A 13,997-nucleotide genomic window follows, 5' to 3' on the forward strand; every position below is an offset into this window, starting at 1 on the left:
ACCTCCAAAAACCATTTGCAGTTCCCCATCAAAGCCAGTTCTAGCAGCTATGTACACTTCATTAAATAGATTATCAAAACAAAAAGCAGTCAAGTAGCACTTTAAAGACTAGCTAAATAGTTTATTAGGTGAGCTTTCGTGGGACAGACCCACTTCTTCAGACCATAGCCAGACCAGAACAGACTCAATATTTAAGGCACAGAGAACCAAAAACAGTGAGCAAGGAGGACAAATCAGAAAAAGATAATCAAGGTGAGCACATCAGAGAGTGGAGGGGTGGGGGGGAAGATCAAGAATAAGATTGAGTCAAGTATGCAGACGAGCCCCTATAGTGACTCAGAAAGTTCCCATCACGATTTAAACCATGTGTTAATGTTCCGAATTTGAATATAAATGTCAGTTCGTCCACTTCTCTTTCTAAAAAGGAGCGATAATGTCTCTTCAGTAACACACATACCTTGAGGTCATTGACAGAATGCCCCATTCCATTAAAATGTTGACTAACTGGTTTGTGGATCTGGAGTGTTTTGATGTCTGTTTTGTGCCCGTTGACCCTTTGTCTAAGGGAGTTAGAAGTCTGTCCAATATACAAAGCATCTGGGCATTGTTGGCACATGATGGCATATATGATGTTAGTAGAGGAGCATGAGAAAGTGCCCGTGATTCTGTAAGTAACCTGGTTAGGTCCAGTGACGGTATTTCCAGAGAAGATATGTGGACAAAGCTGGCAGTGGGCTTTGTTGCAGGGAAAGGTTCCAGGACTGGTGTTCCTGGGGTACAGGCTGTGGCTGTTAGTAAGGATCCTCATGAGGTTGGGAGGTTGTCTGCAGGAGAGAACAGGCCTGTCACCCAGGGCCTTCTGGAGTGTAGCATCCTGATTAAGAATAGGTTGTAGGTCTTTAATAATTCGTTGCAGTGGTCTGAGTTGGGGGCTGTAGGTGATGACCAGTGGTGTTCTGGTCTTGGCTTTTTTGGGCTGATCTTGGAGTAGCTGGTTTCTGGGTATGCGTCTGGCCCTGTCGATTTGTTTTTTCACTTCTCCTGGTGGGTAATTCAGGTTCATGAATATTTGGTGAAGTTCTTGTAGTTTTTGGTCTCTGTCAGTTGGATCAGAGCAAATGCGATTATACCTAAGAGCTTGACTGTAAACAATGGATTTAGTCACGTGTGTAGGATGGAAACTAGAAGGGTGTAGATAAGTATAGCGATCAGTAGGTTTTCGGTACAGTGTGGTACTGATCAGGCCATCCTTGATTAGTGCTGTAGTGTCCAGGAAATGTATCTCTTGCGTGTTGTAATTGAGGCATAAGCTGATGGTGGGGTGTAGATTGTTAAAGTCTCTGTGGAATTCCTCTAGAGCCTCTGTACCATGGGTCCAAATCATAAAGATGTCATCAATGTATCTTAAGTAGAGGAGTGGTAATAGGGGACGAGAGCTGAGGTAACTTTGACATAGATGTTTTTCAGACAACAATTAATAATGTTATTGGAAGATATTTAATTGTAACTTTGCAATTTATTTAAAACTTATTTTCTCTGATCATTTTTATTTGTTTTATTTTTTTCACAGACCCTTGCAATACCCTCATGGTCCCCAGGTTGCGAACTGCTGATGTGGATCTCAAGTGCAAAGGCAGTGGTCTCACTTTTGGGGTAATTAACTCTGATAATCAAGCCTCTTCTGGATTTTTCAGAAGTACTGAGCATCTGCCATTTGAAAAGTCAAGATAGATCCAGAGCCATATCTATAATATATAAAAATGGGAGAGACCACAGCAGCTTTTGTCAATAGAATGTAGTTCTATTCATGAGACTGCAGACCTGATGATCAGATTCCATCTTGATGTAAGTGGTCTTCCTCTTATATCAGGCCAAAGGGCCAGTTTCTCTGATTTCATGATAGCTTTGCCATTGGTGTGTGGAGCGGTTTGGATCCAATTTGCATTCACACCTCAGAGATATAATTGACTCCTCTTTATACAAAGCAATGGAGAACCAGGCTGAAATCTACATAGGCCATACTTGTGTTGTAATAATGAGAATTCTTGCAACCTGGTCCCTTCTTATAAAAAACAGACATAGATCTGGGGCTTTTTCTTCCTTTGGACAAAATCCAAGTGCCTCAGACTTCACACATAAAAGAAAACTGACAAAGTTTCTTGATCGATAGTAAATGTCCCAATGCTGTACAAATATTATTCTAAGTGACCACAGTTGGCTACTAACATCATTCTAACCCTCGAAAACTAGCATGTCCAGGGTGTAAGTTGACAGAGAGACACAAGAGATAGAGGGGAAAGAGTTGGGGTGGGAGATAAATTACAAAATGCACTGCTCTTTGGTATTTTTGGCAGGCATGGTTGTTGGGGAAGGATTTATCTTGAAATGCTGCACCTCAAGTTAAAGTATCTTTTGTGCTTAGAAAGATGATGGTAGCTTCATAGGCCACAAACAGCTCCGCTAGCATTTATGTGAGCTTGGACACTGAGACTTCCAAATCTGCTGTATACTTTACTTTGATATATTATCAACTTACTAGCTAGAAACTTGGGCTCAACAGGTAGGTGGTCTGAGGGGAGGTGGAGGGAATTTGTTCCAGAAGGTAAACTTGGGCTCAACAGCTTAGTGCAGGGTGAGAGAAGGATTTGGTAAGATAACACATAAAATTCCCTGTGAGAGTTCACAGTTTGTTACAGAGACTGAAGAAAGGTGATGCTGCAGGGAACAACCATACATTACTGCAGCAGCATACAGGGATTTATAGCAAAGCCAACAAAGGGGTTAATTTCCCAGCTTTCCCACTCTGAGTAAATGGGAACACTGACAAAGCTAGTATCATCAGGCCTGCTGACAGGGGTGGTATGGGACCAAGGAGTGCAATTGCCCCTGGGGCCTGGTGATTCAAAGGGTCTGGGGCGCCAGCTTCCATTACTGCAGCAGTGGAAGTACCCAGAACCCTTGAAATCACCACTGGAGCCCTGCAATGGCGCTTTGGGCAGCATTTAGGGCTGCCTGGGGAGGCGGGGACACTGCATGCCATGTTCCAGGCAGTACTGAGGGGAGAACTGAGGGACAGCTGCCCTTGGCCCTGCCTCTTCCAGGAGTGTGGAGGTGGGTCTCGCCCACTTCCCCCGCATGCACACTTGGGTCAGGGGCCCGGCATAGCTGTTGGCTCCCCTGCATATCTCCTGAATAAAGGCCCATGTGTGGGCTCAGTGGTTTGGAGTGTGCTTTAGAAAGATTCCTGCCAAGCAGAAAGAAGTTAGGGAATGTGAAATTAACTGTGAAATGTATTAATTAAGGGTTTCAAATAGATGGTTAAAGCTGGGCAGTAGGACTCTGCCTAGTGGGCTGTGCCTTTAGAAGACATATGTGACTTCTTTTTTTTTTTTAAGTTAAAAAGACTCTTTAGGAAACTTATTTTCATGGGGGAAGGAGTGTCCTATTCTGACACTGGGGAAATGAAGGTGAGAGTTTGGTCCAATGAACTGTGATTTTGAAAATCTAGCAACCCTCGGTGCCAGTTTGTCCCAATTGCTGCTTTTCCTGATGAAGCACATGAAAAGAGGTTTGTCATTGAATAATATGAGTAAAATACATTTGTAGCAACATTTTTTTTTAAATTATAGGTTTCGTAGCTCATACATATTGTATTATGTCTTCTTCAAACCAGGAGTTTGGGTCTGTTAATAACATGGTATTCTTTCTACTCAAAAATTCATTGCTTCTGAGTCTGACTTTTTCTGTTTTGCAAAACTACCTCCTTGTTTTCTTCATGAATTCATTTATCAGGTGTTAAACACAAGCTGGCGGGAAGTAGACATGACAGAGCCATTACAGTGGTTTAAAAAAAAAAAAGTAAAGTATCAAGAATGGGCCTGAATTTCTGCTTCAATGTGACAGGGAGTCTTGTGTCATCTTAAAGACTAACAGATGTATTTGGGCATAAACCTCCATGGGCAAAAAACTCACCTTGTCAGATTCACCTTTAAGGTGCCACAGGATGCCTCATTGTTTGTTTTTGCATGGCTACCCCTCTGATACTCGATTAAACGTACAGAATTATCAAGTATCAATTCAGTGTCCCTCTTCTGCTTTTGTTTCTTCAAAAATAAGAACCCTTTTTGAAATACAGAAGGGTTCTGCTCTAATACTGGCATGTTGCATTGATACTTTACAAACTTTCGGACAGAGGAGCTGTAACTCAGCCCCTTACTGGTAATGGTGTTAATGTTTTGAGCTTGCCTTATGCTGGAGAGTCACTGCAGGTCATTGCATGTTGATGTCACTTAAAATGAGGCTAGATAGTCATCTGTCTTGGATCTGCATCTTGGCCCAGGATGAGCCTCAGTGACCCCTGTGGTCCCTTCTAACTGTGTGGGTCTGTGATTTTATGAATACTTTAAGGCTCGAAGATGAGCTTCAAAGGCAGATGTAAAATCAATTTTCCTACCTGCTTTTAAGATTGCATTTTGCAAAGAGCCTTTTCAGATGTCCATAAACACAACCATGGAAATTTGTACATCTTGAACTCCAAGCAGAGACATTTGTTTCACCTGTGCCTTTAATGATAGTTTGACTCAGGTTGAATGTATTCTGTTATACTCCTATGCCAAGCTATTGGGACTGCCACTTGTTCACATGTGGGTAGTTGTCTGCCAGACGATGGCTCTGTTTTACTGGACAAATACTAACATTCTCCTTCCGGTGGGTTGATTTACTCTGTGGGCATCCTGCATGTCATCACATCTGAGACTTATTGGTAAAAGGCTATGCTGGGCGGTCCAAAACAATCTTCTTTTGTGCAAGACTCATTTGGAAGTCCTGGTTTGCACTTTTATGGAGTGACAGATGTGCCATTTAAGTAATTTATGATGACCCAGCTGGGTTTGAGTTCTTGGTCTAATTTTAAAGTGAAAGAAGAAAGATGCTGCTGCTACCACAAGTTGAACATCTCTAGTCCATGACCCTTGGGACCTAACTGGTGCTGAACGAGAAAATATTCTAGACCACAGAAGGTCAATATTGCCCAGCAGCACTACCAACACTTACTGGGCTCTTAAAAGACATCTAGAGAGTAAATTAGAGCTAAATAACAGCACAGTACACTGAGATCCAGAACTGGTGGTTGTAAACAAATTTTATGGGACCATGGGAAACTTGGCCACACACATGATAAATGGTCGGCTGGCTAACTAAAATCTTGCTGGATTAGGGATGTTGCCGAACATGAGAATGCCAGACTAGGGAGGTTCATCTTGTAGTAACATAGTGTACATTCCCCATTCAGTTCATGTCTTGTGAACTAGATGTGCAAAGATGTGACTTTAATTGTTTTTTTCTCTCTTCTAACTCAGTCTTAGAGGGGTAAGAACATAAGAACACAAGAACATAAGAACGGCCATACTGGGTCAGACCAAAGGTCCATCCAGCCCAGTATCCCGTCTGCCGACAGTGGCCAATGCCAGGTGCCCCAGAGAAGGAGAACAGAAGACAATGATCAAGTGATTTATCTCCTGCCATCCATCTCCTGCCCTTGTACTGAAGGCTAGGGCACCATACTTTACCCCTGGCTAATAGCCATTTATGGACCTAACCTGCAAAAATTTATCGAGCTCTGCAAAACACGAGAAATCCTGAGGCACCTTAAATACTTACATTTAATGGCTCTGAAGTGGGTTTTCCCCAATAAAGTTTATGCCTAAATAAATCTGTAGTCTTTAAGTGCCATAGGACTTCTTCTTGTTTCATGTAACCCAGCTAATACATCCATAATGCTTCCAATGAACAGAAAACTCGTAAAACCTATGACCGCGGAGTTTTGCATTGCTTCAGAGTTTGCCTCACTATACCTGCCGAATTCCAAATAATGACAGTCATGCTGTGAATTCATTTAAACTGAAGAGCTCAAAAGCGTGGTTGGCCCATTTCAAAGTTCGCAAGGATTTAGCTCTAATCCTCTTAAAATATCAGGCCATGTGACCTGACATACCATACTGTCCATGGTACAATGGATCTCTTTGATTTTTATTTACATTTCAGCTCATGACAGGAATGCAGGGTGATGCATTACTTCTCAAATGGCACCCGTCCCTTCTCCCATTCCCCACAGTAATTCAATTATGTGGGGGTGTACTGCTAGGGCTCACAGTGATTTTGCATTTAACTCTTTTGTTTTCTGAAGATATATTTGCAGAATTCTGGCTTTTGCAGGCAAATGGCCTGGGGTTTCTCTCCTCTCTTCTCTTTTTTCTCTCTTCTCTCTTCTCTTTTTTTCTTTTCAAGTTTTCCTATCTAGGATAAAGTCCCTGCTATGGACAGGGTAGATTTTCATTATAAATATTTCATGCAGATGAATTTCACAATAAGCTGCTTGCTTTTGCTTCATGGCTTTTCAATTAAATAACATGTTTTAAAAGGTTGCAGTGCTCCCAGCCCACAATGATTTTTGCTTTCAAGTATTTTTTTAACATTACTAAAGCTGCAAACAGAAGGTCTAAGGAGTGTGTGAAAGAAGACAGCCACAACCATGGAGGGTTGTGGGTCTGAAAAATCTAGTCCAGAGAAGCCCTAGGGCTCTGGTGTCCAACCCACTAGCCACATGTGGCTGGCTGGCATGCTGGTTGAGTGTGGCTAGTTGTCTTGAACAAAAAATATATTTTCAGACAAATATGGCTAGTTCCCTTCAGAACTGGTTGGCCACCATGGCTCAGGGCTTACTTTGAGCAACCTGGATTTTATGCAGAAATATGCTAGGGTTACCAATGTTTGACATTTCAAAAAAGAGGCCACCCCAGAGAGTGAGTGTATCTGTGTCAGTATCTACCAACTCACATTGTGCTATAGGTACTACAACACATTAATACAATGTGAGTTGGTAGATACGGATACAGATACACTCCCGCTCTGGGTGGCCTTTTTTTTTTTATATGTATCAGAGAGGTAGCCGAGGTAGTCTGTATCTTCAAAAACAACAAGACTTCTTGTTGTCTGTTTTATATGGTAACCCTGAAGTATGCATGTTTGCAAATTGGGTGTAAAATGTTACTATTCTACGCAGTAGAGCTGTTTGGGAAATGAGGATTTTCCTCTCCCTCCCATAGAATACTTTGAATGTTTGTGTTAAGAAGAAGGGTGGGGAAAAGCCAAAACTTTTTCATACAAAAGTGGAGGTGAAAGTAAGCAGGCACATCCTGGTGTACAGTTCTGGCGAGAGCTGGCTGAAATGTGGCAGAAGCCTGCAAGAACCCATTTAAAGAGCTGGCAGGGATCCAGGTTGCAATAAAGTACCTGAAAGAAATTTTAAATTACTTGCACCCCTGGGAAAAACACAAACCAAAGGTTTTCATCTACTCTTATTTTTAAGGTGTTTTTTGATGAAAAATTGAAACGCTCAGGCTACGATTACACTACAGTGATCTGTCAATGGAAGTCACTGTTGGGAGAGTTTTCCCAACAAAACTTCTGTCGGCAGAGTGCAGCCACGCACAAAAGCCAACTGGACTGCCTGGCTGCTCTCTCAACAAAACAGGCACCTGGAAGCACAGCTGACAGGGCTGCCCGTTGTCCTGGATGCCCCGTTTGTCGAGAAAGGCCACCTGGGGGGGTGGGCATTTATGCAGCTTTTTGGCCAACAGAATCTGTGGACAGCAGCATTATGCCTCAAAGTTCTGAGGCAGAACAATGCTGACAAGTGCTGTGTATTGTCCAGATACTGTCGACAAAATGCATTTTGTGTCTGCATGCTCCACAAGCTTTGTCAACAAAACTGGGGTTTTGCCAGCAAAATTTTCTAGTGTAACCATAGCCTCAAGGAAATCAGGCACTACGGAAAAATCAGTTAGTTGCAAAGCTAATATTTCATCAGAAAAAAACTTTAATCAGCCTTATTTTGTAGCAATTTACACTGTATGGCTGTTTCTACACAGGCAAGATCTTCCGGAAGAATGGCACCTTCTTCCAGGAGGTTCCGAGGAGCGTCTACGCATATAAGATGCTCTTTCAGATTTCTTCCAGAAGAAGGTGCCCCCTCTTCCGGATTCTGTATTCCATTTCAGAATCAGAAAGAGGACTTTCTTACGGAAGAATCTTCCAGAAGAAGGCATGTGTAAATGTTCCCGGATTGCTTCTTCCGAAAGAAGCAGTCCTCCATGGCGGCAGCCTGCTGGAGAGCAGGGCTGCTCTAGACAACCCCAGTGAGCCTCTATGGTCCTCAGGTTCTTGCAGCCTTTAAAGCTGCAAGGACCCGGAGACCCTGTGGCAGGAAGTTGAGAGTGTGAGACAGGCAGTTCATGCAGGGCTGCCTGCCACACCACCCCAAGGCCCTGCAGTGCCCAGCGAGTCCTGACCCGCAGGGATGGCTAGCCGTCCAGCACCCTGCACTGCCCAGGGGAGCCCCAGGAACCTGGACGAGGGCAGCCAGGACCCCGACCGGGCTTCAAAATGGAGGGTCCCTCCTGGACTGAGCCAGAGCTCGAGGACCTTCTTGGGCTCTGGTGTGACAAGGAGGTCCGCCGGGACACCAGCAGGGCACCAGAGGAACACCCCTGTGTTCACCTGCCTCACCCAGGGCCTGGCTGCCCTTGGCCACCCCTCCTGGACACTGGAGCAGGTCAGGTGCAAAGTGAAGGAGCTGCGGCAGGGGTGCATGTGGGCCCGGGATAGTGCCTGCAGATTTGGCCATGCCCCTGCCAGCTGCCCCTTCTACAAGGAGCTTCGGGACCTCCTGGCTGCAGACGATGCCTCCCCGCCCCATGTCACCATGGAGACAGCTGCAATGGAGCCCCCAGCCACACCAGAGGAGGGACTTGCTACTGTGGCCATCCCATCTGATGGGGAGTCCACAGATGGGTCCCTCGTCATTGCCATGCCCTCCACCACCAGCAGCCAGGTCCCCTCCAGTCGAGAAATACCCAACGTATACGAGGTCACCTCGGGTAAGTGCGTACAGTGGAAAAGCACAGTGGGGGAGTGGGACACCCGGGCCCCAGCCCTGGGCCCTGAAGCCCTAAAGCCCATCCCTGGTCAGGGCCCAGGGCACACCTATGCCTGCGAGCAGCATGCGGCTCCCTCTCCTATGGAGTGCCCCTGAGCATGCTGAGCCCCCCCCCGCCCCAGGCAGCATAGCTGCATCCGGAACTGCCCCCATGGCTGACCCCCCCCGCCCTCCCCCCCGCAGCCCACAAGCCCATTGCTAGGGTGGGCCACCATGGATAGTGCCCCAGCTCCAGCATCATGACCCAGTGGCTGCCACAGCAAGTGTACGCAAGCCCTCACAGTGGCCTCCCCAGCACATGCCCATCCTGTGGGTCTGTGGAGGGGGTAACCAGCTGGGGAGACTGGGGACATGTCACCCAGGTCCTAGATGTGGCACTGACTTCCCCCTCTACCCCCACCCTCTCTCTCTTAACAGTGGTACCATCTGAGGGCCAGGGCAGCTGGACAAGTAGCCCAGGGCCTGCCAGCCCCATCCAGGCTGGAGGACGCAGCAGCCCACCAGCTGGGTCCGACCCTGTCCCCGCTGCGCAGCGGCCACAGGCGTGCTGGACCCAATACAGCCGCCGCAAGGAAGAGGTCACAGCCTACATGGCGGCCCTCCACCAGCAGAATGCCCTTGCCAAAAGACGGCCATCCCTTGATGAGGCCAAGCCACAGTGGGGGGAGGTGGTGGGGATGCTCTGCACTGAGTGCGGGGCTCTAGCAGGCCAGCCCCCAGCCCCACCAGCTGCCCCCCCCACATTCCCCCTGGAGGTCTCCCCTGAGGCCCCCCTGCTGTTCCCCTGAACCCCTCCCTGCTGCCCCCCCAGCTGCCCCTCTGCATTGTCCCCCCACTGGCCCCTCAGTTGCTCCCATGCCCCCAGCCCTTAACCCTGAGGCCCTGGCCACCCTACTGCCTCCAGACCTGCCTGACGCTGCTCTGAGGGACCTCACAGCATGGTTTGTGGCCATGGTGGGCCCCATAGAGGGTCTCCCAAGCCACAACCCCTCCCCCCTCCCTCCTCTCTCCTGAGGCTGGGCCGGATGCTGACCAGCCTTACCTGCTGGTGCTTCTGGCCCCATCAGCACCGAGCAGAGGACTACGCAACCAGAGTGGGAGGGGTGCGCACGGGCACCGGGGCTCGCAGACTTCAACCCTATCTCTTGATTAGGGCCCTCCAACATTCCTGCCCCAGTTCCTGTCCAGGTTTAGGTGCCCCTACCCCCTTACCCCCATGTATATAGTTCACTCCCTATCAGGTTTTGGCTGTTACTTTTATTATTCACCATTTACTATTTACATTTCTCACATTGCTAATGGTTCAGGGTTAAATATATGTTAGCATTCAGCACTCCCTGTTTCCCTGATTATTGTGTGGGAGAGTGGAGACTGTGTGCACATGGGTGTGGGGTGGGGGGGCTGTGAGGAGGGGTGTGGGGGTTAGTAGTCCCCTCAGCTGAATGCCTCCCAAAGCACCTCCCAGATCCAGAGCCTGTCACGGTCAAGCCCCTGGATGGGGGCCGCAGCAGTCTGCTGGTAGCAGGGGGCCAGCTCTGCCATCCAGACCTGGGGCTGGGTCCCCTCACATGTCTTGATGTGGTTGTGGAGTGTGCAGCAGGTGGCCACAACCTGTGGGAAGTTCTCTGCCCCTACCTCGAGGAACGTGAGGAGACATCTGAAGCGTGCCTTCAGACAGCCGAAAGCGCACTCAACGGGATATCGGGCCCATGTGAGCCGGGTGTTAAACAGCTCCTGGGAGGGTGTGGGGTGGCCCACTTATGGGCGCATCAACCAGGGCTGGAGTGGGTAGGCCAGGTCGCCCACATGGCAAAGAGGCATCCTGCGGAACAGGATGGAATTCTGCAGGATCCGCGCATCAAGTGCCCTGCCTGGCCAGCCGACGTAAATGTCTGTGAACTTCACACGGGTGTCCACCACCACCTGGAGCATGATGGAGTGGTACCCCTTGTGGCTGACATAGTGGTTGCCACTGTGGTCCAGAGCTCTGATGGGTATATGCGTCCCGTCAATCACCCTGAAGCATTGAGGGGTGCCTGAGTGCAGTGAAGCCCTCAATGACTGCATCCAGGTCCCTGATGCTCACCAGCTGCTGAACCAGCACATGGTTGATGTCCCTCATGACCTGCAGGGGAATGGGCACATTTATGGGCATACGCAGAGGGGCCTCTGCCCCCTTTCCTACCGGGCACCCCTGCTGAGGGCCCCTCTGGCAGCGGCCATGTGGTAACCCTTCTGGGCTAGGCCTGCCCGTCCCCCCAGCCCTGCTCCCTCCCAAGCGGCACCTGGGGTCCCCCGCGCCTGTCGGTCCCCTTCCTCCCGCAGGTGGGGCAGGGTCTGGGGCAGGGCTTACCTGGAGGATGATGGCCCCGACAGTGGATATGCCCACTCTGAACTGCTGCCCGATGGATCAGTAGCTGTCCAGGGTGGCCAATTTCCAGATGGCAATGGCCATGCACTTCTCCGAGGAGAGGGTCGGACTCATCCAGGTATCCTGGCGTCGTAGCATGGTGGTGAACCAGCTGCAGATCTCAAGGAAGGTCTCTTTCTTCATCTGCAGGTTCCGCAGCCGGTGGTCATTGTCCCACTGCCCCATGATGACTCTGTCCCACCAGTCTGTGCTGGTGGTGTGGGTCCAGATGCACTGGACCAGACAGAGGGGGCCTGGCAGGGGGGGGAGGGGGGTGCAGGACCCACGGGCCTGGGCCTCTGTCTCCACAGGAGGCTGAGAAGGGTGGTCAAGAGGATGGCTAGTGTGTGGGTGAGGGCAAGCCTGCTGTCCTGCAGCTGCTGGGGGTCCATGCCTGCTGGTCAGTGGGCACTGGACAGGGACCTGGGTCTGGCTTGATGGGTACAGACTCGGCTGGCCTTGGCAGCATTTGCAGGGAGGGGCTGTTTGGGTGGGTCCCTTTAAGGGGCCATGTGACTGGTGGCCCCAGAAGGGCTCCCTGGCTGTGCGACCCCATCCTTGCTGTTTCCTGCCCTGTTCTTCCGGAAGAGTGCCAGTGCATGTGTAGATGCACTCTTCTGTAAGAAGGGGTTGCTCTTTCGAAGTCCTGTTTGACGTGTAGATGCACTCTTCTGTAAGAAGGGGTTGCTCTTTCAAGGTCCTGTTTGATGTGTAGATGCACTCTTCTGGAAAAAGATCTTCCAGAAGATCTTCTTCTGGAAAAAGTGTCATGTGTATAAATGGCTTATGAGAGGGAAAGTCAGTGGAAGTGCTGGACCTATGATAAATATGCCTTGTTTGAACATGAAGTTATAGCAAATTTAAACTAAAATATCAGTCCCATGTAAAATCTGATTGTCTTCTGAAGACTAAACCAGTCTAATGGGGTATGTGGCTTCAAACCTTAATATCTGCTGACACTGAAGGGGTTCCTACATCATCTTATACTGATGAGTCTACTCTTAGGTTTACTTTACCTGATTATCTTTTTAATGAAAATTTTATATTCTCTGAAGTGTGCCGAGGATCATCTCTGTTAAATTTAGCAAATGTGTCTGAAAAAAATCTGTCACCATCTGGGTAGCAGCTGTGATGTATATGCAAATCAGTTTATACTTCCAAAGGAAGGCCCCAATCCTGCAAGAATGTCTTGTCAGTAGACTCATTCACTTGTGAGAAGCAATGTTCCCCTAATGTTTTTCTATGTCTGCACATAAAATTTCTTTCAGTCAGGCATGTATGGACGTGGACCACTAGTAGAAGTGAACGCTGCCAGCTGTGGGCACCCAGCTAATCAGCTGAGTAGCATCTGAATCCCCCTGGGCAAGCACACAGCTTACAGGGAACACTGGTCAGAAGCCCCATTGAATTGAATGGGGACTCATGTAGAATATGGGATCTGATGGTGCAGATGATTTTTGCAGGATTAGTTCACAAAACCAAGACTGTTTTTACATTTAAAGAGACAAGGCAACTTAAATATCACCTTGCTCTAAAAACGTTTTCCCTCTTATTGCCTAACAGAGAGAATAATGTTCCTCTTTTTTCCCCCCTGTTGATTTCAGACATTTGGCTGCACTCTTGTTGAAAAAAGGGGTGGAAACGTAGTATAATTTATGGAAAGGTGTTCCTTTCAACAAGCTCTAGTGCAGAGTCATATTCACTGTTTTTCCCCTATATAGTATTCATTTTTCCCCCTGTTCATTTCCCTATTCACACACTAAGGCAGGGGAGAAGAGAAATATTTAAAGAAAAATGAGATGGTAAATTGGCTGGGAGATGTAGGAGCAGATGTAAAAACTGAAACTGCTTTTAATTCATTATCTGAAATTGGCTGGATGGCAAGTTTATGGTGTTTCCTAAAAACACCTCTCAGACGGTTACATAGCATAGATCAGAATGCCCTATGTATAGCACTCTTTTGGAGTGATATACAATCGGTACTGCAAATTAAATGTCGTCGTATGTTTGGTATTAATTCAATAAAGTATGACAAGAGACTTGGATACAGAGCCGAGGAGAGTATGAATGGTGGGGCATGTCAGTTCTTACCGAGAGATTGATGCTGTATCAATCGATCCCACAGAGATTGATTTAGTAGGTCTCGTGAGGACCTGCTAAACTGCTGATCATTCTCTTTGTCTCAGTACTCACCCAGCCTGAGAAGTATAAGGGAAGTCAACAGGAGACTCTCTCTTGTTGACTCCCCCCAACACAGCTGTGGTGCGGACCCCTTGGCAACTTGACTGAAGGCATATTGATTCCAGCTATGGTATTCTTGTAGCTAGAGTTGTGTGCCAAGAATACCATAGCTAGAATCAACATACCTTAGGTCAAGTCGCCATGGGGTTCACATCATGGTTGAGTGTAGCGGGAGAGGGAAGTCAACAAGAAAGAGTCTCCTGTTGACTTCCCTTATACTTCTCATGCTGGGTGAGGACTGAGTGAAAGTGAATGATCAGCAGCTTAGCAGGTCTTCACTAGACCTTGTAAATCAATCTCTGGGGGATCAACTGATGCAGCACTGATCTCTCGGTAAGTACAGACATGCCC

Source organism: Carettochelys insculpta, chromosome 2, assembly GCF_033958435.1.
Source record: "Carettochelys insculpta isolate YL-2023 chromosome 2, ASM3395843v1, whole genome shotgun sequence".
NCBI classification, from domain to species: Eukaryota; Metazoa; Chordata; order Testudines; family Carettochelyidae; genus Carettochelys; species Carettochelys insculpta.